Source organism: Pinus tabuliformis, chromosome X, assembly GCF_031772625.1.
Source record: "Pinus tabuliformis cultivar Carrire ecotype Pingquan chromosome X, CPIR1, whole genome shotgun sequence".
Taxonomy (NCBI): domain Eukaryota; kingdom Viridiplantae; phylum Streptophyta; class Pinopsida; order Pinales; family Pinaceae; genus Pinus; species Pinus tabuliformis.
In genome coordinates this window covers 1,043,459,446-1,043,465,882 of record NC_142308.1, presented here as the reverse complement: position 1 = coordinate 1,043,465,882, position 6,437 = coordinate 1,043,459,446, and positions in this window count along the sequence as shown.

Here is a 6,437-nt window from a genome sequence, read left to right as displayed (position 1 = left end):
GCTGTATTTCATCATCGCTATGCAAAATTTCATTACTTTGTTGCACCCAACATGCTGCACACTGTAACACAGTCATGGAACAACCTTAGCTACTTGCTATGGCTTGCAGCGTAGCAAAGCAACGAGTTGTAACTTGTAGATATGATTTAGCAGAGGTGTCTTACTGTACCTCATCCGAGATATCAAACCTCCGAGGAGGACATCCTAAACTGTCCTCTTTAATGCGGATCTATGCTCCATATATGACTGCATTAGTCACTTAGATCTTACACCTAAGACTGTAGCTTGTTTTCACTTGCTCATACAGGCTGCATAAACTTCTGTCCACGCATGAATAATCTTCCACCTAACACAGACTCAACATAGATACAACATGCATCTTCCTCTTGACTGATATATCTCTGCTGCGATTTAAGGTTTGGTTAGGGCAAGATGACAATCATCTTCAGCCCACTCAAACATGCCCAATCTTCCTTGAAATTGCTACGGCCTTTCCTTTTATTCTTGCTGAGCTGAACAACTCCCTAAAATAGAGTCTCAACCTCCTTTTACAGCTGCCCAAAATGACTTGAGTTTGTGTTAAGACTTCAGTACCCTGCGGCTCCTTAAGTCAGCCCTTAAGTGACCCTAAAATCCTTCTATGAGCTGCGGCTTCCTTTCTCCTCAACTCGGACGTGTGTAGAGGTTGAAACTAACCCAAAACAATCCTATCTTTCCTTACGTCTTGTCGTCATCTTGATTGCAGATTAGGGCCTCCTCTCGCTGCGGATTAGGGCCTTCCTTCGGCTGCGGATTAGGGCCTTCCTTCTGCTGCGGATTAGGGCTCTTCTTACTGCGTATTAGAACTGACTGCGGCTAGGGCTTCTTAGATATGTGGCCAAATCTCCTTCAAGACTGCGGCTAGATTGTCTTCTTGCATGACTGTGATTAGGGCCAAGTATAAGACTCTTCCATGAGACTCCATGACTGTGTCTAGATCTCATTAGGGCAGCAAATTAGTCTCCTCTATGACAGCGTATAGATCTCCTCTTACCGGCAAGATGATCTCCTCATAAGACTGCGGCTAGGGCATATTAGGTTCAGAGTCTAGGGCTTCTCCCTCTAGATCTCTCTAGCCACCAAACCCAAAACAAGTGGAGAGAGATTGTGAGTGAAGTGAGTGTGTGAAATGACTCTCAAGTCATCTCCTTTTATACTAAAACGTTGAGCACTTGAGGGGTTTATTTGGTTACTGGCCGACCTTGACGATTTGTCCAAAAACACAAATAAATTCATATCTCCATGAATACTTATAGGAATAAGATGATCTTTAGATCAATCCCACACCTCTTGATGAGAGGGATCCAAGAAAAATATTAGTTGCCATAAATAAGATGACCCACATGGAGTTTGGCCCTAGTTGCCAAATTTAACACTCCCTCTCAACTAGAGAGAACTCCATCCGCTGATCCATGTGTTCGATTGTACTATTTCTGCCATCAGTGCCTTGCACTGCTTTTCTCTGCTCTGCTGAACCATGAAGAAGAGGATTTGATCGAGAATGTCTCATACCATTCTCTACTGACCCAAAGTCAGTTTCATCTGAAGAGTGTGTCATATCACTCTTACTGACCCGAAGTCAGTTTTATTGATCCCAGATCAATATCACAAGAGAGTGTCTCAAACCACTTATACTGATCCCAGATCAGTTTCATTGATCTCAGATCAATGGAGGTCATCCTAGCATAGGGAGTATAGTAGATACAACGATGCATCCATCGATAGTACTGCTATGGTCCCTATCTCCATTTCCCTGCTCATTGATACGATGAGAGGTATTTCCCATGAGTCCCAGACTGCATGGGTAGGATACCTTCACAAGAGAACTAATCATCTTGTCCATAGGAGAATGAATCATCCTGTCCCGCAGTTGCCATAGGAGAACTAATCATCTTGTTCCATAGTCGCCACAGGGTATCACAAAGGAAGTTTGAACCTGTCACCCTGTAAATAGCGCACCACCAGGGGAGGGTGAGTCGCCTTGTGGTCGTATGTTGCTCCGGTAAGTACCCCAAGCCCCCTAGAGCTCCCAGAGCTCGATACATGCAACATGAAGGACCCTTATAAGGTCTCTCAATAACTCCAAGTCATTGGGGAAAGTCACAGATTTGACCTTTCCCTGGGGCTTTGACAAAATGTCCGTGACCTGTACATCAGTCTCAATGCGATGGAGCCCCCTTGCTCATCGACTTACCATATCCCAGATAAGACAGTATTTGATGGCTATTTGCTGGAGCAATCATCAAATACGAGATTTCTCAATAATCGAATCCCCTCTTGGTTGTCATAGAGAATCACAGTGTTATTCGTCATGTGTACAAACAACTCACTGAATAGCTTCTGCAACTAGGCAACTTCACACGAGATCATACTCGTAGCTATGTATTCGGTCTCAGCGGTGCTTATAGAAACCGAATTATGCATCCTGCGCATCCATGATATCGAATCAGAATCCAAAGAGAACCAACAATGAGAAATGCTCTAGTGATCCTCCACACTGCCTGCGCAGTCAACATTCGAATAATCATGCAGTTTCATATTTCCGGCATTGTATCTCAATCCATGAGAGATTGTGCCTCGAAGATATCTCAGAAGATTCTTGGCACCAATACAGTGAGGCTCAACCAAATATGAGCTCACCATGCTAACTGCAAAACATATATCTGGACGGAAGTTCACCAAGAACATCAATGCAGATGAGTTTATGAAACTCAGAGGCATTTCCCAAATATGGTCCGACATCATCACCATATAACTTCTGAAAGTTAAGATCCTCGAGGTAGTCACGGGCTTGCAGTTTACCATTTCACATCTGGAATCCAACTCCCTCTTACTTCTGCAGATGAGAGGGTTTGCACCTGTTAGAAATAGGTTGTCCTCAGAAGGTGATGGTATGAGAGGTCTATCATCCACAACCTTTGAGCAATGGTTTGGATCAGTTTCACTCCTAGTGAATCTTAGCTTCATCAAACAACAATCAATCCTCTCATACTATGCCTGGGGTGTTTTGCTTCAAGTCATAGAGGGCCTTCTTCCACCTGTATACATGAGATTCCTGATCATGAATCTAAAACACCTCGGGTTGTTCCAAACCTGTGGACTTGCTACATGAGGGGAATGGTTCCCTTGTAAGATTTTCCTTCGGTACATCTCAAACATGTACCTTCATGCTCTTCTTGAATTTAGGCATCTGAGTCACCATCTGACTCACATCGGGTAGGGCCCCATAAGCAGACCTCCGATGCTATAGATTAGATGTGTCAACTGATATGGTCCCCAATGGACCCTCCTACAACTTGATACAAATTGCCAACCCTGAACTCAAAATCATCTTAGAAATTTTTTTTTTTTAACACGTACCTTTCCATTGATGAATGCCACCCTGAAACCTTTGACTTCCATTGCCAAAATGGACACCAGGTTCTTCTTGCGATCAAGTACATAAAAGAGATTCTGTAAGTGAATCGAGTTACCCTCATTCAATTGAAGGGTAACATTCCCTACACCCTTTCCGGGATAGGTGGCATTGGCTCCAAGTATAATCCCATGATTGTTTCCATCTCTACCAAATTAGAGAGAGCACCCTTCTATCTGATGGAGTGCCTTGAAGCACTGCAATCAAGAACCCAGATTCCCAAAGAATCTGAAGGAGAGGGCTAATACAAGATAGCATTTCTTTATCTTATTAGAAACAACATTTGATTCTTCATACTTGGGGTTCCTTGCTTTCTTGAAGAGTTAGCCATTACCTTGATGACTTGCACTGTCATTCCTCTGATCATTGAAGATGTCCCTAGAATGATTGTTATCATCATCAAGTGATGTGTCCCTTCCATTCAGACACTCCGCATAATGGCTGAACTTATTACAACCAAGGCATCTGCCTTTCCTTCCACCCTTAGATCCAGACTTCTCATTGAAGTGATCTTTAGGCAGGCCATCAAAAACTTTCGCTGCGCTATTCTGATAATACTCTCTGCTTCCACTTCACCCTCGGTGATTTTGAAGAGGGATGAGGAAACCATTGATCCTTTGTCCTTTCCCAACTGTCTTTGGTGATTGCTCTTTCACTCTTGCTTGGGCTTTGTCTTCACCTTAGTTCTGATACCATGTTAATTTTAGGTATGTTCTATGATTAGAGCAATTTATTTCAATTTTCATAGTTAGCTCAATATATTTTCTAGATTATCAATCACATCAGCATTAAAATAAACTGCAGTTAGAACATAAACTTAAATTGCATAAGACAAGCCAAGACAAGAGGACACAAGATGTGGCGCCAGCCAGGGACAAACCCCAATGTGGGGAAACCCTTGATCAATTCTTCTTATATTCTTCAATAGTTCAGCAGAGAGAGATAGTACATATACATTAGAAGTCACCAATTGACTTGACAAAATATGAGCAAAGATCTTCACCATGAAGATGGGGTTGTAGATCTGAGGACATGGACTGCAATTCTGAATTCAGATGAAGTTAAACATTCTTCCAAGGTGATTCCATCACCTTGCTGCATCCCTCATCATGCTACATCCAACATCAAGTTGCGCCTCATCATGCTGCATCCTACATCATGATGCATCTCATCATGCTACATCTTATCATGCTGCATCCTTCATCATGCTACATCTTATCATGCTGCATCCTACATCATGATGCATCTCATCATGTTGCATGCTACATCCTACATCATGATGCATCTCATCATGCTGCACACTGCATCCTACATCATGTTGCATCTTATCATGCTGTATCTCATCATCGCTATGCAACACTTCATTACTATGCTGCACCCAACACGCTGTCACCTACATGTTGTATACTGTAACACAGTCATGGAACAACCTTAGCTACTTGCTATGGCTTGTAGCCTAGCAAAGCAGCGAGCTGTAACTTGTAGATATGATTTAGCAGAGGTGTCTTACTATACATCATCTGAGATATCAAACCTTTGAGAAGGACATCCTAAACTTTCCTTACTACGGATCTATGCTCCATCTATGACTGCATTAGTCACCTAGATCCTACACCCAAGACTGTAGCTTGTTTTCACTTGCTCATACAAGCTACATAAACCTCTGTTCACACATGGATAATCTTCCACCTAGCAAAAACTCAACATAGATACAACATGCATCTTCCTCTTGATTGATATATATCTGTTGCAATTTAAGGTCTAGTTAGGGCAAGATGACAATCATCATCAGCCCACTCAAACATGCCTAATCTTCCTTGAAATCGCTGTGGCCTTTCCTTTTATTCTTGCTGAGCTGAACAACTCCCTAAAATAGAGTCTCAGCCTCCTTTTACAGCTGCCCAAAATGACCTACGACCGTGTTAAGACTTTTGTACCATACGGCTTCTTAAGTCAGCCCTTAAGTGACCCTAGTATCCTTCTATGAGTTGCGACTTCCTTTTGCCTCAACTCGGACCTATGTAGAGGATGAAACTAACCCAAAACAAGCTTATAATTCCTCACGTCTTGTCCTCGTCTTGACTGTGCATTAGGGTCTCCTTTGCCTGCGGATTAGGGCCTTCCTCTAGTTGCGGACTAGGGCCTTCCTTCTGCTGCAGATTAGGGCTCTTCTTACTGCGTATTAGAACTGACTGTGGCTAGGGCTTCTTAGATCTGCGGCCAGATCTCCTTCAAGTCTAGATTGTCTTCTTGCATGACTGTGATTAGGGCTGCGTATAATACTCTTCCATGAGACTCCATGACTGCGTCTAGATCTCATTAGGGCAGCGAAATAGTCTCCTCTATGGCAGCGTATAGATCTCCTCTTACCTGCAAGATGATCTCCTAATAAGATTGCGGCTAGGGCATCTTAGGTTCAGTGTCTAGGGCTTCTCCCTCTAGATCTCTCTAGCCACCAAAGCCAAAACAAGTGGAGGGAGATCATGAGTGAAGTGAGTGTGTGAAATGACTCTCAAGTAATCTCCTTTTATACTAAAACGCCGAGCACTTGAGGGGTTTATTTGGTTGCTCGCCGACTTTGACAATTTGTCCAATAACACAAACAAATTCATATCTCCATGAATACTTATTGAAATCGGATGATCTTCAGATTAATCCTACACCTCTCGATGAGAGGGATCCAAGAAAAATATTAGCTTCCATAAATAAGATGACGCACATGGAGTTTGGCCCTAGTTGCCAAATTTAACAAATACATTTTAAACCAACACCGATAACAAGTAGAGAGTAATCACAAACCAATTCAACCAAACATGGAAACAACCATTCCACCCGGGTGGTACATTCTTTCCACATAGACAAGAATCCCAAATTAAACCATACATTCCCATACGTAACAATAAGATACCATAGGAAACAAATATCGACTTGGAAACAACATTTTCAAAATAGAATTGAGCTACACATATATGCTTTGCAGACA